This window comes from Mesoplodon densirostris, chromosome 7 (genome assembly GCF_025265405.1).
Source record: "Mesoplodon densirostris isolate mMesDen1 chromosome 7, mMesDen1 primary haplotype, whole genome shotgun sequence".
Lineage (NCBI taxonomy): Eukaryota > Metazoa > Chordata > Mammalia > Artiodactyla > Ziphiidae > Mesoplodon > Mesoplodon densirostris.
This window is the reverse complement of record NC_082667.1, coordinates 76,945,014-76,970,700: the sequence shown is the minus strand read 5'-3', so window position 1 is coordinate 76,970,700 and position 25,687 is coordinate 76,945,014. Positions and strand designations below refer to the sequence as shown.

The window sequence follows — 25,687 nt, the reverse complement described above, 5'->3', positions numbered from 1 at the left end:
AGTCCAAGTGTGGAGCTCCTTTGCCTTTTTTTTTTCTCCTTAAAAAAGAAAAGAAACAATTGTTCCGAGTAAAAACAAACATATTCCAAAGCATGTGTACATTGAAAAGTAAAGAAACTTTATTAACAACTTCATAAAAACTGACTTAAAATTTTAAAAAGAAAAAAACATGTTTTGAAGTCCTTCCGACTGGAGTCGTGTCTCATAGTGTCCTTTCTTTACAGAAATAGTCGTATTAGGACACATATGCACAAGGATTAACACCATGACACACTGTACACGGCGGGCCCCGGCGAGCTCACCAGTCGTCGTCTGAGTCCAGGTCTCTGGGGAGGATCCACTCCACGGATGAGCCCAGCAGAGTCTGAAGCTCGTTTGTGAACTCCACCAGATCTAAGAGCTCCTTACTTTCTGGATTACAGGACTCCAGGTCTTTGGGGCAAGAGAATAAGTGACTTGCTGACACTTGCCGGCAGAACTCGGCCTCCGCGATGGTGACAATTTCCACATTTGGAAAATTGCAGCGGAATATGCAGGAGGACATTTGCAGTTTCCTGAGCAGGTCTGAGAGCAACAGCCAGTTACGAGGCCTACACCAGAGAAAGGACAGTGGTTTGAGTTTCCGGCAAAATCAGAGGCGCTCCCAACTATGAACTACCCGTCTCCTGGCAGTGAAAGGGCCTGCTCCTTCCACTTTGATTACCCCACCCCCACCCCACTTCTCACTGTCCTTAGAAGATCTACTTCTTCTTCTTTTTTTAAATTTTATTTATTTATTTATTTTTGGCTGCGTTGGGCCTGTTGCTGGCACGGGCTTTCTCTAGTTGTGGCTCGCGGGCTCTAGAGCGCAGGCTCAGTAGCTGTGGCGCACGGGCTTAGTTGCTCCGTGGCATGTGGGATCTTCCTAGACCAGGGCTCGAACCTGTGTCCCCTGCACTGGCAGGCAGATTCTTAACCACTGTGCCACCAGGGAAGCCCGGAAGATCTACTTCTAGTGGGGGAACTCTGGACTCATGTGCATGTGTTAAGAGACCACCTAGGGCGGATCAGCCAACTTAGACAAAAGCAGGAGCAGCGCCCCTGAACCAGCCTCGTTGCAGGCCACCCCAGTGCTGCCTTGGCTCTGGTCACAACTCAGGTCACCCCTCTCCAAGTAAGTGCACCCCGTTCTAGTCACTGGGGAAAACCAGTCTGTATGCCAATCCAAGAGAGATGGCAAACACCTCTTTGACCTCTCCTCTCCACCGGCCCTCATGGAGAGAGCATGAGAAACACTCGAGGTCACCTGGCTTTCCTTTCCTTTCCCACACCTCCAACCTGCCTCTCAATGCTGCCGGGAGTGAGGCTTTTTCGAGAAGGGAGGTGGTACAATCCTTCCTGATACCCTGCCACGCTTTATCATCTCTATCCCGAATAGAATGTCACCACAAAGGCAGACACGCTCCCAGCCTCAGAGTCCAAGGAGGATGCTACTCCTTAAGCACCGGGGTCAACACACAGCAGAGCAAGGTCTCCTGATGTGTTCACTCCGAAGGGTTGGTCATGGGGCACAGTGGCCCGACCGTGGGGACAAGACTCCATCTAAGCAAATCTGAAGACACATAAGATCCCAGGTGCCACATACGGCTTTCTCTAATCTTATACGACAAGAGGGTACACATCAGTATCGTCCCGTGGACCTCATGCTCCTTGGAAGGCCCCTATGGTAGCCGTTTGGGGAGGATCTCTTCCCCAAGCGTTTAGCGACTGAAACTGTGCAATTGCAGTCGCTGACTCCCGTGTCCTTTGGGCTCTAGGGGTGTGTTCCAATGAGGGCAGTTGGCTGGGGAGCCCTCCCACCCCCCAAACTTTTCTGGAAAAGTTCCACTGCATTATGTGAGGTCGGTGGACACTTGGTGAGGAATTCACTCACCCCCCAACCCATCCACCCTCATCTGCTGAAGGGGATTTCTAACTCCTGCCACCCCACAGAGCAGCTGGGCTGGCTCTCGACCACACGCTGGCCACGCTCACCCCTGAGCGACGGACACCTGGACGTTATAACACGGCAAAAGGGGTTCTTCAGAAAATTCAGATTCCAATAGGTCACCATAGGCCTCGTTGTTGTCATCCTGGTCCTCCGGTCCTGGGGGATTTGTTAAAACATCGTAACCACTTTCATCATCTGGTTCTAACCGGGGGGGCAAACAAGAGAGAGGTCAGTAAGCTGGAGCAAGATTCCAGCTGTTCGCCAAAAAGGACCCTGGGAAAATTCTTTCCCAAGCAAGCCCTGCTCACAGCACCACCCCCACCCCCACCCCCACCCGCCCAACTGAAACGAACAAGGCTGCTCACCACACACACAGCTGCCAGAGAACTCCGAAGAGTCGTCAGGAGCCTGCAGGTTATTTAAACAGTCTGGAGAGAGAGGGGGAGAGAGAGAGAGAGAGAGAGAGAAACAAGATAACGCCTGCTGGTAAGAGGCAAATGCTGCTGGAGTTCGGGAACAGCTCACGCTGGGGCTGGTGTCACCTCCTGACAAGTCCCACTGCACACGCCTCCAGGTATCTGACTGAAACCTCCCCATGCGTCCACCCGCCTTCCTGAGGGACTGCCCGCCTCACCGCCCCAGCCTGCCAAACAAAAGCTAGCCTGGCTAGCTAAGAGTTTTCCAGCCCCCCACCTCGCAAAACTCAAAGTATGTATCTCTTCTTTGACAGACTAACGTTGGGCCGCTTTTCCCAGTAAAGGGTCACTTAGAGTAAACGGGGGGTGGGGGTAGGGGGAACCCAGGTGAAAGGCTGTGAAGTCACCGTCTAGATGCTTGAACAAGACCGTGTCTTGACCTCTGCTGTACCTGTTAAGAACTTCTCCAGAAGTTCGCTGTGGTTCACTTTCTTGATGGTTCTACCTGAGTACGTAGCCAGGGTAGGATCAGCACCGTAGGAGAGGAGCAAGCGGACAATTTCGAGATGATCATTCTTGACAGCATCGTGGAGAGGCCTAGGAGAGGTGAGGGGGATTACACCTGTGCACGCGACGCTTGCTTCTAAGGACACGGGGCAAAATCGAGCGTGTGCGGCCAAGACTCATAGGCGCGCTATTTCACCGAGGAGGTGAGTGTACGGTCGCTGCGACAAATTACTCTGTTATTTCAACACATAACCCTTTACGGGACAGGTGAAGGGACCATCTCAGGCCTAATTCTTCAATGCAAATCTCTCTTAATGCATGGCCCAAGGAGGAACTCAGGCCACGATGAAAACGTTTCCAAAGAACTTAAATAGTGACAGACTGTAAGAAGGTAACATACGGCGGGGTGGGGGAAGAACCCCAGCACCACGGAAGCAGATACGACAAGCCATTGTTACACCATTACAAACAAAACCCAAAAAGTGCAGTTTGTAAAAGAAACTAGGGGCAAAGTGGAACCTCTCCTGAAACCAATTTGGAGATGAGTGATCAACCCTCTCGCCCAGAAGCAGTCGACAGGCAGGGCGAGTTCACAGGAGGATACAGAGTCCTCCTGCCCGTGTCCGCTGGGGTCAGGAACACTGTCCACAGTCCCATCCAGAAAGGATGCTATTTGGAAACCACGAACCACCAAATACCTTACGGTTTTGCTAATGTTATGACTGTCAGGAAAGCCCCAGTGCCCTGCCTCGTGGTGGCATCCCAGGTACAACCAGGAAGATGCTTGGGCTGACTCACACCTGGGCCTCTGGCCAATAAACCGAGGGCAAGGACAGAGTGGGGGCCAGGCCCGGGGATGTGGGTGGACACGGCAGATCCTATCAAGCCAGTTGCCACTGGACCTGTCTGTACTCCTGCAACTTTCAACTCACATATATGTTCAAGATTGAGATTCAACAGACGCTGGTGAAGAGTCCAGGGTCTTAAAAGAGAACACCCCTGATTATTCATGCAGGCTCAACATTTTCAGGGACTTCTGTCCATAAGAGCGTCACAGAGTTTTAAAGTTCTATGTAAATTTGCCAGAAAGATCTGTGCGATTCCATTCTAGAGGACTCCGCCATCAGTGTGCTTACATGGCACTCACTCTCCATCTTTCCTTCTGGGGTTCCCCGCACACCCTGAGAACCACTGCCTATGCCCCAGCAGGGTCAGGCCAAGAGCGCAAGACCGTCACTGACCCGGTTCCATCCTGGGCACTGCAGTTGACATCAGCGCCATATTCAAGGAGGTGTCGTACGATGTTGAGCCAACCTCTTGCACAAGCCTCGTGCAGGGCACAGTAACCCGCGTTGTCGCGGTGGTTCACATCACAAATCTTGTTCTCCAGGCAGTACAAGACCACTTCCTACGGGGAGGGGAGAGGAGAGGAGAGGAGATACCATCAGACCACCATACAGTGAACCTTGTAAGGGTGACCTCCCCATAGCTTGGTGGTGCCCACTTTCAAAGGCATACGTCCTTGGGGCCAAAAGCCCACCATGGCGCGGGCAGGCGGCAGGCATCCTGCTGGGGGGCGAGAGTGCGTGAGAAGGGCTTGGAGATACAGACAGTGTTGTCTAAGGCTCTGCTGCACCAGTGGCCTGGCCATGGGCAAGTTACCCTTGAACTTCTCCAAGCTTCCACAGGGCTGCTGAGAGGACGCCTTCGGATAGCGATGAAAGCCCTCAGCCCAGGGGCCGACGTGACCAGTACAGAGGTGTCACGGCTGCTAACATCTTAGATGACACATTGCCAAGCACAGACCATTCTCACTTGATGGGTCTGTTCAGTCGGTGGCAGTGGACGATAACACAAGTTTAGATCAAAGTATGGATGACCAACACTTAAAGAGAGCTTAAATCAGCCGGAGAACATTCCCCAGCTTAGAGAAGCAGGGACACCCAGGTCAGCTACATCCTCGCGCCCCCTGTTAAGACCCCAAATCAGAACCTGGGCCTCAGATGCTCTTGTCTGTACGTTAAGTAGATTTAAAGAGAAGCTCTCTCCCTCCATCCTCGAGGAATGACACAAAATGCCTCCAATAACCCCACCCTCTATTTTGCCTCACTCCACCCTCTCGGGGCAGAATCAGTCTAATATTTTCATATTTCTTCAAGTTAATGACAGGAACCTGATACACCACAGGCTGCAACCTCCACATTTCAAGAATCAAATAAAACGTTCACCGCCCCCCCCCCCCCGCCCCCAGAGATGTTCTGTGTCAACACTGTGCATTAGAATCACTGTTATTAACCTTGTTTCTTTGGCTTGTTAAAATATTAATATGAACCACTCCCAGTAAGCAGAGCAGGAATTTATTCAATGTTTTATTACCTTAAGAAAGTTTTCAGACACATCGAAAGCATTTGCCACCAGAAAACACGTTACACTGTTTATACTGGGTAAGTTGTGCCCAGCAGAGAGCTGTCAGGTTCTGAGAGCTGGGAGTAGGCAGAACGTGCATGTGGCCCAGCACATGGTCTGCTGGGTAAGGGGGGATGCGATGGGGTCAGAACAGGCCTCCTTGTGACATCTCTCAGGTAACTCATCTGTTATACCCAAAACGGGGGCCATTCTAGCCGCCCATAAGTGCGAGATGGGTTCTGTAAAACCTTTTATGCCCTTTGGAGGACACGCCAATCAAAGGTGACCACTCACTTGGGAGCGAACTAGAATGTTCCATTTCCTTACCACGTGAACCCAATGGGGCATGCTGGTAAACCTGGCCATCGGTGCCCTGTTACTTCAGGTCACTGCAGCAGCTCCCTTCCAAAACAAGAGGAGGAAGAGAAAAGGCACGCCCACGAATGCGTTTCTCCGTTTACATCCCAACCTGCCAGAAAGCCCACAATCCTCTGGGCTCCCAGGCCACCTGCCCCGAGCCCTGGTATCCAGGATACCGCATGAAGCTGCTGCTCTTTTAGCAGGCCCTCACTAGCCAGACTTGAGTGGACGGCTGCAAGCTAATGAGTTGTGTGCCCCAGCCAGGGAGAGGCCCTGTCACCTGGCTCTGGGATCAGTTCTGAACGCCACCAACTGCTGTGCACACATCAATTTACTCAACCCAGGGTTTATCTGCTGTGACAATCACGGCCTTCGCCTGGAAACCTTCATCACTACTAGGGCAGGTTCAAGGGTACCTAGAAATGAAAGGCCGTCCAAGCTGGTGGGTAAGTCAACTCTCTTCTCCTGGAAGCTGGCAGCAAAGGCAGCAGTAGCCCCACGGCCAGGTCAGACCTTTGGCCACGGGCTGTCCTAACTCAACCACGTTGATCCCACTGTTTACACAGTGCTTCTCATTTCCCCAGATGAGGACGTCTTCTGTCACCCACAGGAACCCAGGAGATAGCAGGAAAGGAAGGTAGTACTATCCTCATTCAACACTTGGAAACTGAGGCCCAGAGATATTAAACCCCAAGTTCAATTAACATGAAGTACTAGACCTATAACTCAGGTCTTTGGTACCTGGTCAGCTGGGAAGATTCAAAAGGCCCAAGAGGGCCCCAGTTAGAGGGATGCAATCCAGCTGTGACGAGCATCCCACAGGCCTTCTCTGTCGGGGGTCAAGTGGGCTAACTACACTCTCCTAGCTAGGAGGGTGATGGCCTCTAAATGGATGGCAACCATCGCCACCAACACTTTCTCTAACTGAAAGGTGAAGAGGCGGGGCGAGTCTGTCGACGCAACACATTCCTTGGTTTATTTTCTCCGCTAGAAATAAACGGGAGTGTCTGAAGGGCAGCCCAGCCATTCCCGAGCAAAGTCAAACTGCTTTTGTCGGACAGCTCTCCGTTCAGCGGCTATAAGCCGAATGCCATTACCCGCAAAATGTAACTATAAAGGCCATAAGCCCGACGTTGTTAGTTAATTAAATGCCTCATTAACTTTTTAAAAAACATGACTTATTCAATTCATAGAAAATTTAACCATCACCGCTAAAGGCACAAGCATGTGGTTGCACACGGGCGTTTCAGCCTAAGAAATAGAAGCCTTTTTCCCAGGAGGGAAAGGTTTGAGGTCTTTGGCCACGCAAGTGATCTATTTAATGCGGATCTGAAGCCAGAGTGTGTTTCTAAACTTCCAGAACCACATTATCATGACATAAAGCTCAGACAGCCTTTATACTGCACATGGTATCTTTGGCTAAGCAGAAGAAAATAACCAAGAATGCTGAAGACAAACTTCAGGAAAACCCTCCCAAACCACACCCTTATCTGCTTAAGCAAACTGTCCTTCAATTTTAAAAGGTTGAAGCTGCCACATCTCCCAACTGGGCCATCATCCCAACATTTAAAATTCTGCCCCGAGAAATCCCAGGAAGTTGGATTCAAAGTTGAAAGCGTTCATCTACTTGTCACAATGCTCAGCATCAACACTGGTGATCTGTGGAATCTACATATTGAAATTTACATTTGAAGAAAAAAACAAATCCCACCATAAACATTCCCAAGGCTTCCTGTGCAATCAAAGGCCAGGTAGCCTAAAAAAGTATGGATCAAGTGCCCCTTGGTCCAGGCCTCAGAGCCACCAAACCAAAATGGAAACTGTCTTAGAGGACCAACGAGGGTCTTTTGACGTCTCTGGTCCCAAAGGGAGGCTGCTGGAAATGATGCCAAGTTCACAGGTGGGGCTCGGAGCCCCGCCCTCCACGGCGGGTGCAGCAGCACCCCGCCCCCCCATCTCCAGCATTTGCTGGAAGCGGAAGTCTACTTTCTCAACCCTAACCCAAAAGTTGGGGTTAGGGGTCTCCCCCCCACCTCCAGCGTTTGCTGGAAGCAAGGAGACTATTTTCTCAACCACGGGGGGTCTAGCTCAACACTATGTGCAACATCTGCTCTGTCCTCCTAGGCGCCCGCTCTCAGCTCTTGGGGAACCAACTGGGTGCTCCTTGGACTTCACCTGCAAGTAAGTGCGCTAACTACCAGAAAGTGCTCTCTAGCTAATGGAGAGGTCTCCAAGAGACGTGTAGATATAAACAACAGCACATTCAACCCACAACAACAACAAAAAACACCCCCAAACTAAGCATAGACCTAGTGCTTCCAACTTCCCACCCACAGTCATGCCTTAGGGCCAAGGCAGGCACACTTCGAAGGGCTCACGGCACTATGGACCAGGGTGGGGGGACACGACAGGAGACGGGGGACAGGGGCACAGAGCTGGCTGAGGGTGTGGGCGCTAGGGCTCTGGGCCAGCCTGGGTCCTGCCACCCCAGTGCTCATCCACACCTCCACGCTCAGCCTGCTGAACCGCGTTTTACTGTCACCATTCAACTCCCAGAGGGCTGATGCCAGCACAGAAAAATGCCTTTGCCCTGTGGGCTATTACATCACAATTGCTACTGACAAGTATGGTGGGGGAACTGCACAGGACAGGGAGAGGCATCTGTCTCACAGAGGTTTTGAACTGTAAAAAGGGCAATTCCAGTGTGAGCCAGTCTTGCTGAGGAGCGTGGTGGGCTGTGGAGCACTGCTGGATTGCTACCTGTACGGGTATCAGCTAACCCCTCTGAGGCTCAGTTTCCTCATCCAAGAGTGGGCTAGTACTCGTTACTCCCAAGTGAAGATGTTAAAAGGGTGAAAGGAGTTACTACAGATCACACCGGCTTAGGCAGATATCAGCTATCTTTCTATGTTGCTCTAGCAATAGAGGCTATCACTGTCATCAGCCGTGCTGGGTTGGGATACAGCACTGTGGACAGGGAGTTTTGTGCAAGGCTCAACCCCTGCTCCCCGCCCATCAGCCCTCGGCTCCCATGCCCTCTCAGAAAGAGACTGCTCAGGTCTGCCCCACTCCCACCCCTACTCTGCACAGACACTTCCCACCCGCTACCCCACAGGGGCATCACTCTGCCCCAAACAGCACAAGTTAGTAGAGCTAATAACTACTCTCCTTCTTGCTATTCAGAATCCAAAAGGGCTCATTAAAATTCCCCTGGTCGCCAAGCCCTGGGTTAGGTCAGATTTTGTATCAGAGATAAGTGAGCCGGACTGGCCGAAGCAGCCTACCTGCCTGAACGGGAACGGAACATCAGAGAGGCCTGCCTTTCTTTTCACACCACGACTGAACAAGCCACCAAAGAGCCCGCAGTGTGAGCGGGGCCAACGCAAACACCCTGCTGGAACACCCAGCCCAGCCCGCCACGTGGAGGGGGCTTGGCTCTGAGACCCGCCCCCCATCCCCAGCCAGTGTGTCCCCCACCCAAGGAGCAGCAGCCGGCGGATCCTGATCCGGGGCACCCACAAGGATGCTCACCTCGTAGCCAAGCCGGGAGGCCTGCTGTAGGAGGGTCTCGCCTGCGTTCTTATTGACAATAAGTCTCCGCGCTTCCGGTGGCATCGGGCGGGACTGGGTGGTCTCTGGAGGGGAGCTTGACCACGTCAGCTGCGAGGCCTGGGAAGCTGGTAACAATTGCTGCAAATGGTCCAAGGGCTTCTGGTCCTGCTTGGCTGGCGAAAGATCATAGTCGGAACTGGGCTCAGGCCGCTTTCAAAATCTCCGGACGGTCACCTATTACGAAACCAGGCAGCGCACACATTTCAGGCTGTCCTTCCTCCACCCGGCTGGTTCGCCTCCTCCCTGAGTTACAAACCTGAGTGGAGGAAAGCACTTTTCCTCCTCTCTGTCTGGGGGAGGCGGGGCGGGAGGAAGGGGTTGCATTTTTACTAGCTGGAAACTTCACCACCACCCAGGAGACAGGTCCCCTAGGAAGGGGCAGGGACGTTTTGGGGGGAGGGGTTCAGGGAAAGGAAAGCTTTGTCCCCAGAAGCAGAGAAGTAGGCAGGCGGGATGTGCCTGCACGGGGGGCAGGGGAGAGCCAGGGGCAAGAGGTACCTTGCCATCCGCATTGTCCACCTAGGAGGCCCCTGGCAGCGGCAAGCCCCGCCTGGGCTCCTGAGGGATCAAATGCTTGGTTTTGCACGGTCGCTTCCCGGATGGCTTCTCGCTGTTGTCGGTGTGTTTCTGCGGCAGGGGCGAACGCTGCCAATCCATTTCTTCGTCCATGCACAGCACATCTGTCAGGGGGAGAAGCAGCGGGCGTTACACAGTTGTAGCCGGTGAGGAAAGAAAAGCCCATTGTTAGCACTGGTCGTTGGAGCAGCTTCAGTTTTTAAAAATATACCAATTATGTTTTCAAAGCACTAATATTTTAATTATCCCACATTCAACCGGCAAATAGGCTAACCCACGAAACGCCAAATGGCAAGTCGCTTCAAAGGGCCGCAAGACAGGGCAGAAGCCAGCCCTTCGTGTGCTCCCGTCCCCACCCGTGGGGGGCCTGGGTGCTCGGGACAGGGCAACTCGGGACAGACAGCCTGAGGCTGGAATGAGGGCACTGACAAGCGCCCGGCGTCACCCAAGACTTCCCTTACTGCCCAGCCGCGGGCTGGGTGATGAGGAGCAGCCCAGGAAGTCGAGCTCCCGCCTCACTGTCCATTCCATAAGGAAGTGTGCAGGCTGAAAGGACCTCAGGAAGAAAACTCCCCGCTCGCCACACGCTACTCTTGTCAACTTGGATGGCGCTCAGGTCCCCTCCAGGGCCGTTTCCCATAGAGGGCGGGTGATCCACCCTCCAGGAGTGCCCCCCGCCCCGTGCGTACCTTGTTCATTGTCACTGCATTTAAGGGACTCCTCCAACCAGCTGCTGTTGCTTTTGGCCTCTGCCCTTTTCCTGCCAGGTTTCTCTTCGGAGATGCTATTGCCCTGGGGGGTGACCGCAGGCTGAACCGCCTGGGTCACTTCCTTCCTGCCCTGCCAGTCAGGTTTGCTCTCTGCTCCCGCCTACGTCTAAGGTGCAGCAAGCGGTGCTGCTTTCTGGGATGGAGCCCTGTTAATTCAATGCACACCTCAGGTTGGTCAGCTCACTATAATGTGGCTCTTCTAAGCGGTTAGAGGAACTGTTTGTCATTTCCCTCTCAGGCCAGTCAGCTAATGGAGAAATAACTACAAATTAATGAAGAAGCCCCCCGGGGCGGGGTGGGGCGGGGAACAAACTGTCTTACACATCACTAACAGGGATGGGGGAGGGGAGGGGTGTGGTCACTGTGTTGGCTGGAACTTGTCACCAAGTCTCGGGAGGGGGCCTATTTGCCTTTGGCCACCTTTGGGCTCCAGCCCCGGCACCGGGCTTTGGTGGGGTGGGGGGTGGGGAGGTGTGAGTGGCTCCCCCCAGGGCTCCAGGGTGGGACTGGAACTTTCCACTGCTCCGCTCCAGGACTTCCGAAGGGTGCTCTGCGGGCCCGAAGCGAAATCGAGCTCACCTTTGGAGACCCGTCTCCGCTTGGCTTTCAGCAGAGAGTCCTCCGGGAGCACAGTGGTCTCAGTGTGGTTCCTATTGCCAGAGACCTTGCGCTTTCTGTTCAGCCGGAGGGTGGGGCTGCATGACGCGTCCGGGGCCGCCTGGTCGGTGGGGGACTCTCTGGGGGGCTCCGTGTCCATGTCCTCAGGAAGATCACTGTCTTCTGGGGCTTTGAAGGGGTCAGGTTTGCTTCCATCATAACACTCCCCTAGGGGAGGGGAGACAACCCGGAAAGGCGGGAACAAAGGTCACCAGGAGCAGGCAGGACCCCCATGCCCAAGGCAATCTGCTACCAACAGACCACCCCCCTTTGGAGACCAGGGGCCTCACATGCTGGAGGCACAAAACCCTCAGAAAGACGTCCCAAAGGAAGGACAGCTGAACACAACCAGCAAAGAAAGCAGAAAATGAGGCGTGTAGCCCACTCACAATCCATCCTTCAAGGGTCAAGGTGAGGCATCTACACCATCCGTCTATAGGCATGTGAGATCACTCCCTAACTGCTTAACTCTCCAAGGTGGCTTACTTTTAAAGCGGGGGTGAGTGACCTCACAGTAAGATCCAACCAATCAGGGCGGAGCTACAAATGACTATGGAAACAACTGCTAGTAAACAAAAAAGGCTGATGTCATCAAGAGACCAAATAGCCCCCAACTGCCATCTACACAGACATAGCACCAATGTTCACTTGGGTCAGCAGGGGCGAGGGTGAAGAAAAAGGGTAGGGAAAGAATGGTGGGAGAGAGACTTCCGGGTAAGATGGCGGAAGAGTAAGACGCGGAGATCACCTTCCTCCCCACAGATACACCAGAAATACAGCTACACGTGGAACAACTCCTACAGAACACCTACTGAACGCTGGCAGAAGACCCCAGACCTCCCAAAAGGCAAGAAACTCCCCACATACCTGGGTAGGGCAAAGCGGAGAGATTCCCGCACAGAGGAGCGGTGCCGAGCGGCACTCACCAGCCCGAGAGGCTTGTCTGCTCCCCCGCCGGGGCGGGCGGCGCTGGAGCTGAGGCTCGGGCTTCGGTCAGAGCGCAGCGAGAGGACTGGGGCTGGCGGCGAGAACTCAGCCTGAAGGGGGCTAATGTGCCACAGCTAGCCGGGAGGGAGTCCGGGAAAACTCTGGAGCTGCCGAAGAGGCAGGAGACTTTTTCTTCCCTCTTGGTTTCCTGGTGCGCGAGGAGAGGGGATTAAGAGCGCCGCGTAAAGGAGCTCCAGAGACGGGCGCGAGTCGCGGCTGAAAGCGCCGAGCCCAGAGACAGGCGTGGGACGCTGGGGCTGCTGCTGCCGCCGCCAAGAAGCCTGTGTGCGAGCGCAGGTCACTGTCCACACTGCCCTTCCGGGAGCCTGTGCAGCCTGCCACTGCCGGGGTCCCGGGATCCAGGGGCGGCTTCCCTGGGAGAACGCACGGCGCGCCTCGGGCTGGTGCAACGTCACGCCGACCTCTGCCGCTGCAGGCTCGCCCCGCACTCCGTGCCCCTCCCTCCCGCCCGGCCTGAGTGAGCCAGAGTCCCCGAAGAGGCTGCTCCTTTAACCCTGTCCTGTCTGAGCGAAGAACAGACGCCCTCCGGCGACCTACACGCAGAGGCGGGGCCAAATCCAAAGCTGAGACCCAGGAGCTGTGAGAACAAAGAAGAGAAAGGGAAACCTCTCCCAGCAGCCTCAGAAGCAGCGGATTAAAGCTCCACAATCAACTTCATGTACCCTGCATCTGTGGAATACATGAATAGACAACAAATCATCCCAAATTGAGTAGCCAGGAGTCAGTGCTGTGCCTCTGAGGTGGGAGAGCGAACTTCAGGACACTGGTCCACAAGAGACCTCCCAGCTCCACATAATATCAAACGGCGAAAATCTTCCAGAGATCTCCATCTCAACACCAGCACCCAGCTTCACTCAACGACCAGCAAGCTACAGTGCTGGACACCCTATGCCAAACAACTAGCAAGACAGGAACACAACGCCACCCATTAGCAGAGAGGCTGCCTCAAATCATAAAAAGTCCGCAAACACCCCAAAACACACCACCAGACGTGGACCTGCCCACCAGAAAGACAAGATCCAGCCTCATCCACCAGAACACAGGCAGTAGTCCCCTCCACCAAGAAGCCTACACAACCCACTAAACCAACCTTAGCCACTGGGGACAGACACCAAAAACAACGGTAACTACGAACCTGCAGCCTGCAAAAAGGAGACCCCAAACACAGTAACATAAGCAAAATGAGAAGACAGAAAAACACACAGCAGGAGAAGGAGCAAGATAAAAACCCACCAGACCTAACAAATGAAGAGGTAATAGGCAGTCTATCTGAAAAAGAATTCAGAATAATGATGGTAAAGATGATCCAAAATCTTGGAAATAGAATAGACAAAATGCAAGAAACAGTTAACAAGGACCTAGAAGAACTAAAGACGAATCAAGCATCGATTAAAAACACAATAAATGAAATAAAAAATACTCTAGATGGGATCAACAGCAGAATAACTGAGGCAGAAGAATGGATAAGTGAGGTGGAAGATAAAATAGTGGAAATAACTGATGCAGAGCAAAATAAAGAAAAAAGAATGAAAAGAACAGAGGACAGTCTCAGAGACCTCTGGGACAACATTAAACGCACCAACATTCGAATTATAGGGGTTCCAGAAGAAGAAGAGAAAAAGAAAGGGACTGAGAAAATATTTGAAGAGATTATAGTTGAAAACTTCCCTAATATGGGAAAGGAAATAGTTAATCAAGTCCAGGAGGCACAGAGAGTCCCATACAGAATAAATCCAAGGAGAAATACACCAAGACACATATTAATCAAACTGTCAAAAATTAAACACAAAGAAATCGTATTAAAAGCAGCAAGGCAAAAACAACAAATAACACACAAGGGAATCCCCATCAGGATAACAACTGATCTCTCAGCAGAAACTCTACAAGCCAGAAGGGAGTGGCAGGACATAATTAAAGTGATGAAGGAGACAAACCTGCAACCAAGATTACTCTACCCAGCAAAGATCTCATTCAGATTTGATGGAGAAATTAAAACCTTTACAGACAAGCAAAAGCTGAGAGAGTTCAGCACCACAAAACCAGCTTTACAACAAATGCTAAAGGAACTTCTCTAGGCAAGAAACACAACAGAAGGAAAAGAACTACAATAACGAACCCAAAACAATTAAGAAAATGGGAATAGGAACATACATATCAATAATTACCTTAAATGTAAATGGACTAAATGCTCCCACCAAAAGACACAGACTGGCTGAATGGATACAAAAACAAGACCCATATATATGCTGTCTACAAGAGACCCACTTCAGACCTAGAGACACATACAGACTGAAAGTAAGGGGATGGAAAAAGATATTCCATTCAAATGGAAACCAAAAGAAAGCTGGAATAGCAATTCTCATATCAGACAAAATAGACTTTAAAATAAAGACTATTAGAAGAGACAAAGAAGGACACTACATAATGATCAAGGGATCGATCCAAGAAGAAGATATAACAATTGTAAATATTTATGCACCAAACATAGGAGCACCCCAATACATAAGGGAAATATTAACAGCCATAAAAGGAGAAATCGACAGTAACACAACCATAGTAGGGGACTTTAACACCCCACTTTCACCAATGGACAGGTCATCCAAAATGAAAATAAATAAGGAAACACAAGCTTTAAATGATACATTAAACAAGATGGACTTAATGGATATTTATAGGACATTCCATCCAAAAACAACAGAATACACATTTTTCTCAAGTGCTCATGGAACATTCTCCAGGATAGATCATACCTTGGGTCACAAATCAAGCCTTGGTAAATTTAAGAAAATTGAAATTGTATCAAGTATCTTTTCCGACCACAATGCTATGAGACTAGATATCAATTACAGGAAAAGAGCTGTAAAACATACAAACACATGGAGGCTAAACAATACACTACTTAATAACGAAGTGATCACTGAAGAAATCAAAGAGGAAATTAAAAAATACCTAGAAACAAATGACAATGGAGACACTACGACCCAAAACCTATGGGATGCAGCAAAAGCAGTTCTAAGAGGGAAGTTTATAGCAATACAATCCCACCTTAAGAAACAGGAAACATCTCGAGTAAACAACCTGACCCTGCACCTAAAGCAATTAGAGAAAGAAGAACAAAAACATCCCAAAGTTAGCAGAAGGAAAGAAATCATAAAAAGCAGATCAGAAATAAATGAAAAAGAAATGAAGGAAACGATAGCAAAGATCAATAAAAGTAAAAGCTGGTTCTTTGAGAAGATAAACAAAATTGATAAACCATTAGCCAGACTCATCAAGAAAAAAAGGGAGAAGACTCAAATCAATAGAATTAGAAATGAAAAAGGAGAAGTAAAAACTGACACTGCAGAAATACAAAAGATCATGAGAGATTACTATAAGCAACTCTATGCCAATAAAATGGACAACCTGGAAGAAATGGACAAATTCTTAGAAATGCACAACCTGCCAAGACTGAATCAGGAAGAAATAGAAAATATGAACAGACCAATCACAAGCACTGAAATTGAAACTGTGATAAAAAATCTTCCGACAAACAAAAGCCCAGGACCAGATGGCTTCACAGGCGAATTCTATCAAGCATTTAGAGAAGAGCTAACACCTATCCTTCTGAAACTCTTCCAAAATATAGCAGAGGGAGGAACACTCCCAAACTCATTCTATGAGGCCACCATCACCTTGATACCAAAACCAGACAAGGATGTCACAAAGAAAGAAAACTACAGGCCAATATCACTGATGAACATAGATGCAAAAATCCTCAACAAAATACTAGGAAACAGAATCCAACAGCACATTAAAAGGATCATACACCATGATCAAGTGGGGTTTATTCCAGGAATGCAAGGATTCTTCAATATACGCAAATCAATCAACGTGATACACCATATTAACAAACTGAAGGAGAAAAACCATATGATCATCTCAATAGATGCAGAGAAAGCTTTTGACAAAATTCAACACCCATTTATGATAAAAACCCTGCAGGAAGTAGGCATAGAGGGAACTTTCCTCAACATAATAAAGGCCATATATGACAAACCCACAGCCAGCATCGTCCTCAATGGTGAAAAACTGAAACCATTTCCACTAAGATCAGGAACAAGACAAGGTTGCCCACTCTCACCACTCTTATTCAACATAGTTTTGGAAGTTTTAGCCACAGCAATCAGAGAAGAAAAGGAAATAAAAGGAATCCAAATGGGAAAAGAAGAAGTAAAGCTGTCACTGTTTGCAGATGACATGATACTATACATAAAGAATCCTAAAGATGCTACCAGAAAACTACTAGAGCTAATCAATGAATTTGGTAAAGTTGCAGGATACAAAATTAATGCACAGAAATCTCTGGCATTCCTATATACTAATGATGAAAAATCTGAAAGTGAAATCAAGGAAACACTCCCATTTACCATTGCAACAAAAAGAATAAAATATCTAGGAATAAACCTACCTAAGGAGACAAAAGACCTGTATGCAGAAAATTATAAGACACTGATGAAAGAAATTAAAGATGATACAAATAGATGGAGAGATGTACCATGTTCTTGGATTGGAAGAATCAACATTGTGAAAATGACTCTACTACCCAAAGCAATCTACAGATTCAATGCAATCCCTATCAAACTACCAATGGCATTTTTCACAGAACTAGAACAAAAAATTTCACAATTTGTATGGAAACACAAAAGACCCCGAATAGCCAAAGCAATCTTGAGAACGAAAAATGGAGCTGGAGGAATCAGGCTCCCTGACTTCAGACTATACTACAAAGCTACAGTAATCAAGACAGTATGGTACTGGCACAAAAACAGAAATATAGATCAATGGAACAGGATAGAAAGCCCAGAGATAAACCCACGGACATATGGTCACCTTATCTTTGATAAAGGAGGCAGGAATGTACAGTGGAGAAAGGACAGTCTCTTCAATAAGTGGTGCTGGGAAAACTGGACAGGGACATGTAAAAGTATGAGATTAGATCACTCCCTAACACCATACACAAAAATTAGCTCAAAATGGATTAAAGACCTAAATGTAAGGCCAGACACTATCAAACTCCTAGAGGAAAACATAGGCAGAACACTCTATGACATAAATCACAGCAAGATCTTTTTTGACCCACCTCCTAGAGAAATGGAAATAAAGACAAAAATAAACACATGGGACCTAATGAAACTTCAAAGCTTTTGCACAGCAAAGGAAACCATAAACAAGACGAAAAGACAACCCTCAGAATGGGAGAAAATATTTGCAAATGAAGCAACTGACAAAGGATTAATCTCCAAAATTTATAAGCAGCTCATGCAGCTCAATAGCAAAAAAACAAACAACCCAATCCAAAAATGGGCAGAAGACCTAAATAGACATTTCTCCACAGAAGATATACAGACAGCCAACAAACACATGAAAGGATGCTCAACATCTTTACTCATTAGAGAAATGCAAATCAAAACTACAATGAGATATCATCTCACACCAGTGAGAATGGCCATCATCAAAAAATCTAGAAACAATAAATGCTGGAGAGGGTGTGGAAAAAAGGGAACACTCTTGCACTGCTGGTGGGAATGTGAATTGGTACAGCCACTATGGAGAACGGTATGGAGGTTCCTTAAAAAACTACAAATAGAACTACCATATGACCCAGCAATCCCACTACTGGGCATATACCCTGAGAAAACCATAATTCAAAAAGAGACATGTACCAAAATGTTCATAGCAGCCCTATTTACAATAGCCCGGAGATGGAAACAACCTAAGTGTCCATCATCAGATGAATGGATAAAGAAGATGTGGCACCTATATACAATGGAATATTACTCAGCCATAAACGAAATGAAATTGAGCTATTTGTAATGAGGTGGATGGACCTAGAGTCTGTCATACAGAGTGAAGTAAGTCAGAAAGAGAAAGACAAATACTGTATGCTGACACATATATATGGAATTTAAGAAAAAAAAATGTCATGAAGAACACAGGGGTAAGACAGGAATAAAGACACAGACCTACTAGAGCATGGACTTGAGGATATGGGGAGGGGGAAGGGTAAGCTGTGACAAAGTGAAAGAGCGGCATGGACATATATACACTACCAAACGTAAGGTAGATAGCTAGTGGGAAGCAGCCGCATAGCACAGGGAGATCAGCTCGGTTCTTTGTGACCGCCTGGAGGGGTGGGATAGGGAGGGTGGGAGGGAGACGCAAAAGGGAGGGGATATGGGAACATATGTATATGTATAACTGATTAAATTTGTAAAATAAAATTTAAAAAAATCTAAAAAAAAAAAAAAAAAAAAATGGTGGGAGGCTGGGAAGCTGGGGAGACCAAGGCAAGAGGAGCCTGGCAAAGGGAAAGGAAAGGCTTCCTGGTGCACACACAAGGGTCAAGGGCAATTTCAAAGAACTCAACCAGATTGCTACAAGTCCGTCTGTCCTCTTTCCACACCCGTGGGGGGAAAAGCATTTCACTGCCATCGAGGGGCTGCTCCTGTTTCCTGTCTAGGAAGAAGGCCCTCAGTGACACCAGTCACCCACTTGGCACGTCTCCACGCCTTCCTTCCCAGGCAACAAGCATCTAAGGACATTTCAAAGACAAGACTCCAACCTTCATGGGGGGTGGGGGGTGGGGGGGCGGCGGGCAGGGCTGAACTGCTCACACCCCAGCTCCGCCTGTGTTGCTCCTGCCCCCCTGCTCAATCTAGCATCCACTTGGGGCTTTTCCTCCAATCACCCCAGCCTAACATCACTCCTCACTTTTGCTCTAGCCAAAGAAACAGTTCAACTGCTTTGCTAGTCACATTGTTTCCAACACACAAATAATTCCATAATGATCACTGTGCTGTTAAAGAGTTCCCCGAAGATGACCCTGTGTCCATCACCGGCCGGGGGTGGGGGTGGGTGTATGAGTTTGGTATTTCGTTAACACCTGAGCTAAGCTCCCACAGCCCGTTTTTCTAGATGAAATCATGGACACACCCCTCACATGCTGCTCGCATTCCTCCTCCTCTCCCTAGACCACTTCAAGTATCACTCCCACTTCTGCCCAGCCGGCTGGTCCCCTGATCAGCCTCTCTTGGGGGGCATTCCCAGCATTTAATGGCAGTCAGTTGTGGGGATGAACCTCACCCTGGCCTGGGCTAGCCTGACCTGTGTTCTCAATGGTGGAACACACTTAGCTTTTCTCCAAGGCTATCCCAAGGTGGGAGAGATCCCCATCTACTCTTGCCGGAATGGTGGAATCACCCCAACCGCGAGGGTCTCCTGCCATGGCAGCAGGAGAAACCCCAAACTCCTGGCCTGTGCTTACGGGTGATGCAGCCCAGGCTACCGCAGGCCCGGTGAAGATGGCGTGCTGCAACTCTCTCTCCGGCTGCTCTGTGACCCTCTTAAACACTCGGGCAGGAATGGCGCCGCTTTACAACTCGGCCCCCTTCACTTGTAAAGTGGGAATGTTACTGCTAGCCTCCCTCCAGGGTGGGCTTCATCATCACAGGCCGGGCTCAGCACAGAGAAAGGCTGGAAAAATCCCTTTAACCAAAAGATGCCAAGACTTTCAGACCAGCCTGAATCTCAGGCCTGAAATGTAGGAAATTTTAAGAGGTGAGCCCTGCTGGTTACACCATTGGACTTCTCTGGTCCAATCTGGTCCAATCAGCCTTCCCTAAAAGCTCCGTGGGAGGGCATCCATGGAGGAATGGAAGGGCTACCTTAAGAACCCCCATGTCCAATTTGAAAGTTTCTTTTTCCAGACTAGGTCCATCCACCCTTCCCCCAACCCCGGAGCCTTTTAGGGCAAAGATCTCAATTCCCCTCAGCTAAGGCCCCCCAAGACCTTACGCTAGTGTGACCTTACCCAGGCCACTAATAACCCTGAAGGACACCCACCCCGACTGCCCAAGATGCCCATGGCCACCAGCTATGGGGTAGAGGCTCCGTGTCACTTGGAGCTTCTCAAAGACTGTTCTAACCACGACCCACAGGAGGATGACCCTTGAGGGCAAAGGAGATGGGGAGATAAATAGATACACGGGGATCCTAACCATCAGGCTTTGCCATCATTGCTACTTTTGGCCCTTCTAAAAGTGGGAAGCCATGTGCCCTTGGTCACCCAGTCTAAGCAAGATGTGAACGTGGTCCCTGCAGCATGGTCCTATGACTCACAGCACATATATCCCAAATTCATTATGGTTGTACCATAGCATCACCTCACAGAAGCATCACCACAGCAACATTTACAAGTCACTGTGGCAGCAAAGCACCCTCACCACTGTTGAGCCATGCCCAGTGAGGCCTAAACAAGGTGAGAGGGTTCTGAGTTGCTGGAAGGCTCCCCAGGATTAAAATCCCCTTCTCTGTAGCTTAACTATAATAGCACCTCCAGTCAGGGCTAACCTTGTTCAAAGTTACTCCCGCTACACAAGGAGTGCAGGGGATCTCTGTTCCAAAGTAGTTTACAAACGTGCAGGTGCTCAGCTGGAAGAGAAGTTCCCTGAGCAAAGAAGTTTCATGAAGCCCCTCGACTGAGGCTTCCTCCAGCTCCTGGCCAGGCACTGCCACTGAGCAGGTCCTAGGCCTGTCCCAGCCAAGTGGTTCGCAAGGGAGATGGTTACTCCAAGTTTGAGAAGGCAGGGACCAATGCCTCCTTGTCCCGCCCCATCTTCAAATGCCACTGAGGGTTCCTAGTGATGAACTTCCAAATCTGAGGAACCTCCCAACTCATTTGGTGAACTTCCAAAATAAAAATTTCACTCAGCCACCCATGTGATCATAAAGAATAAATGAGTATCTCAGCCACTGTGTTTTCAAGTTAATTTCTTTTTTAAACAAGCCCCTAGCAACAAGATGCACCCACACCAGGACAACCAGGGCCACGCAAACAGCACCCACCACCTTAGAAGCTCCTGGTCCCTCCATGGGTAGGGGCTGCCTCAGAAGGGGGAAGGCATCTTGAAGGCGTCCTGGACCCTCTCTGTGACCCCTGCCCGCCCCAAATCCCCACCCCAGCTCCCATGTGCTCACAGCTCGGCTCTCGGCCACACCGACACCCATGAGAAGGACCTGAGCCCATATCAGCTCAAGATGTGATGGCCCAAGAACAAGAAGGCCCGTTCATATCCAGCTGAATGGAATGAACACCTGCTGGGCCTTGGACGTGGAGGCCGCAGTAAGAACAGTGGCCCCTTCAGGTGACCTTTCCTGACCAGCTATTTACAAACCCCACGTCTCTACAAGACAGAGGGTGGGTGGGGAACCCACCTCCGTTGCCCCAACCTTTCAAACGGAGCCCCTCACCTTCCCCAACCCTTCTCCTGCCCTCCCATGGTGGAGATTCATGGCTCACTGGGCCATGTCCCGGGTGCTCCAGGAAGAGACCCGTCGGTCGGTCTGAGATTGGAGGCAGGCGCTGGGGGGAGGGGGCTTTCGGAATCATCTGGGGCTCAGGCCCTGCTCCCCATCAGCCACACCGAGTTCTCGTCTCCACGCTCAGCAGGAAAGACTGGGAAGGACGCACACAAACGTCTCTGGGAAGAAGGGCGGGTGAGGCCACTGAGACGTGAAGGGCAGCGGCCACCCTGGGTTTGGCCACGTTGCTGGAGAAAAGGGCGAGAAGACTCGAGGCCGGTTAACTGCCCGCTCCCTTCCTCCAGCCTCCCTCACCGTCCACCCACAACAGGCAGATCCCCTCCTCAGAAAAGTGCAGCCCCGTGAACTTGGCCTTGCCCACTTTTATCACATCTCTCTGAGAAACTTCCCCAGGAGCTGAGTTATGAGGCCACTCAGGAGGGTAAGGGCTGCGTGTCAGCTGTGAGCACAGGCAAGGAGGGAGGCCTTCTTGCTGCTTCACTGCAGGGTGGCCTGGACTCTCCGTTTTTCATTCCAATCCCGAGGGGGAGGAGCTTGGAATCGTCTACTCCAGGCACATCAAGAGCCCCATCCCTCGGGTAAGGGCGCCACTGACTAGCCCCAGAAATCCCCTTCTACGGGAGCCACGTAGGACACACCGGTCCCGGTGTGGCTTACCCAGAACCCTGGCCACAGGCCTTTGTCTGACCCCAAAGATGAGCTGGGGGAGGGCAGTGCTCCAAGCAGCAGAGAGAAGCACACGCTGTGGCTGACCACAATTTTCCCGAACTGCATCAGGCACCCACGACCTAAGCGTGCGGGCGAACGCCGACCCTACGACTGGGTCCAAGGGCCTGGGCCTCCCAAACGTGCCCACCACCCCCGACTGTCCCGTCTCAGGAGGATTTCACGCCCACCCTGTCCTCGACGTTCACCTAGGTGCCCTCACTCACCATCACCGGTGAGGTTTCTGGGGTCCGGAGCAGGCTGCAGGCCACAGGCCACAAGCACGCACACTGAAGAAAGCGGGAGAAAGACCTCCACTTGCTGCCAACACATCTCATTAGTCCAGGAAGTCTCGAGGGCAAAGCCCGAAGTCAACCCCAGTGGGGGAGCAGCTGACGGGACCGCAGAGTGTGACTCGAGGCAAACACTAGCCTTCTCTCCCGTTTGGCCTCCAAAACCGAATACAGCCCGTCTGGTGGGAAGAACGGCCTCGTCGATCCCACGCCCTCGGAGCGTGCTGTCAACTCCTAGTGACTGCAAACACGCCTCTGCCACAGAGAACAATTCTGCTCCTCTTTCTGGTGCCTTCATCAGCCCTCATCTCACTTGAACGGAACCTCTGCCTTCGGAGGGAGAATCCGAGGACTCCCCACTCCCTCCCATAGGAGACCGTCACTCTGGAGGGTCTGGCTCTGGCTCCAAGTGTCATTCCACTGCTACCAAAAACCCGTATCCGTACCTGCTACAAAACACAACACATACCTGCTACGCTGGAGGTCTTGCACTGCCATTGCTCTGCTCTACTGTATCAGACTATTACCAACTACAGGACTAGCATTTCTCCGGAAAAAGGAGATGCGTGCCAGGAAACATTTCATAGGTGCTTCAATCCTGGATGCCGCAACGCTCAAAAGGACAACCAGCCTTGCAATCCACAGCTGGGAAGGGTGGCCAGAGCAGCCCGTTCTCCGAACAGCCAGCACCCAGACGCTGGGCCGTCGGAAGCGTATTGTTTCCTCTCACCTCCCTCGGCACTGGGAGCGGAACCGCCCCGTTCCCACCGACGTGGTACCACACGCGAGCCGCCTGGGTTCACTTACATCTCTCACTGTCGTTCTGGTCGGCAATGGCCTCCTCCGGGGCGACCGACTTTGGCTTTTTGTCCTGACTTCCTTTCAGCCTTTCCCAGTCAGCGGGGCTGAATTTGCGCACCTCGGAGTCTTTGGTCGTGGGGTGGCCACCTTCTCGCTCTTTCATCTCCAACTCCGAGAAGCGCATCACTGCACGCTACAAAGAGAACGGAGATGGAAAAAAGACACACCTTACCACCAAAGCTATTTCACTGCCCTTACCTTAAAGGAAAGTATCTTCAAAGAAAAGTTTGCCCAAAACCAACCACAATTTATGATACAACTGAGATATTTTAAAATTGAACGATAAAAACGTAAGAGTGTCTATGTGTAACTAGTCACACACTCTTTATTCCTAAAGCCATATGTATGTAGAGATATATGTGGTGTGTATGTATATCCATACATACACTGTGGCATACAGACAGACATTCTCTTTCGAAGGTAAATAAAACAAAACAAAAACACAACGCAAAGAAAGCGAAACAAAAACACAACAAAAAAGAAAACAAATGCACAGTGAATAAAGACGACCATGGCCCACAAACTTCCCTTTGTATATTTGGAAATGAAATTTAACTCAAAAGGTTTATGGAAGATTCTAGTAATAAAAATTAGAAGAACTGACCTCACAGTAAGCAGCAGGTAGACATAAAATACTGTTCTCTTGTAATCCTTCCATCTATGTCATTAAAATGGGCACTCAATGGATCATTTAGATAACTTCATCCATTTTTATAAGCATAAACCAATTTTTTTCTTAACATTGCAGAACAATTTGGCTTTATTTGTCTTTTAATTAAAAGTAAAATATCTTAAGGAAATTCCTATACAACATCTATCATTCACTAGCAAGTTAAATACATACTCTATCCCTTTAAGCAAGGTTTGTTTCTTTGTTTTGTTTGTTTGTTTGCTTTATGGTGGAAAAAAAATTGCACGAATCTCACAGACATGCGGCCGCTACACACCTCCACCAAGTATCACGTAAGGCATTCTAAGCAGCGCTTTGAGGTATATTTGTTAACGTACATAATGGCAGAGAAATCAAAGCGATTGATAGGTAAATGTCATGCAGTCTTTTAGACATCCTTCGCAATAATTAAAACTTCCGTTATCAGCATTCGAGTGGAGTTCGCTTAAAATCTACAGAATAACTTCAAGTATCCACTTACGTCCCCTTACTGGACACATTTCAAACATTTAAATTATCCTAAGCTTCATTAACCAAATCAGCCCGGTGTCCTGCCCTATCATACCCCCGGCCCCCTCCTCTTCACACATTAAAAAAACCTGACAACTGGTCAGGCTCCTGAAATTCGGGTGGGGGGGGCTCACCTGCAATGCCCGCTGCTCCCGGCCGAGCTGACTGGAGTCTGCGTACAGTCCGGTAGCGACACGCTTGAACCGGTCACCCACGTAACCAGCGGAGTTTGCGATTCTCTTTGCCAGCTTAGATGGCTTCGGTTTCAAAACTTTGCCATCGGTTGATCCTGCCTCGTCAGCTCCGTCTTTGGTGTAGGTGGGGGTGACGTCCACACTCGGTGGGGCACTGCCCACGCAAAATGGTTTGGGATCCTCTTGGGTTTTCCCGAAAGTGACCGCAGAGCCGTCGCTCCCCAGGGTCGGCTCCAGGAATGGAGTCGAGACCGGCGTCGCCAGGTTCTCCTTGTTGGTTACCGCTGGAACATTCTCCTTGCTTAAGCCGGAAACTGGCTGGCCCGGAGCCTGTTTGAAAGTATAGGCTTCGTGGAAGTCACTGATGCGCCCCAACTCCTCTCTCAGGGCAATGAAATCCCGGTGTGGCTGTAGGGCCACATTTTACTTTTTTATTTTTAATATATGTTCACATGTTTCCATAAAGGATCCAAGGTGGCCCATAACGTAAGGACACACAATATTAGCTTTAAAAAAACATGAAAAAAAAAAAGGGAAATCATGATCCTGGAAATGGGTTGCATCCTTTGAAGGGGTGAGAATAACAGAATGAGTGAGCCAAAGATTTGGGAAAGGATCTCACATTTCCAAATGTCCAAATCTTAAAATTGCACCAAGTGGGAATGTAGCTGTGGCAGTATTAACCTGAGAGAGCTCTATGATCGTTGTCTTTACTCATCACTTGGTTGCAAGGTTATAAATGACAGGGTAAGTGAAGGAGGGCAAGTAGACAGATAAGAGTCATTTCCTGATTCTCAAAAGAAGGGGCAT

The 25,687-nt window shown here is 49.8% G+C and overlaps 2 pseudogenes; both read right to left on the bottom strand.

The window, feature by feature from the left end:
- The window catches only part of LOC132494202 (centrosomal protein of 78 kDa-like), an 83,263-nt pseudogene that overhangs the window by 13,908 nt on the left and 43,668 nt on the right, over positions 1 to 25,687 (bottom strand).
- On the bottom strand, positions 98 to 25,445 carry LOC132493077 (BCL-6 corepressor-like; annotated as a pseudogene).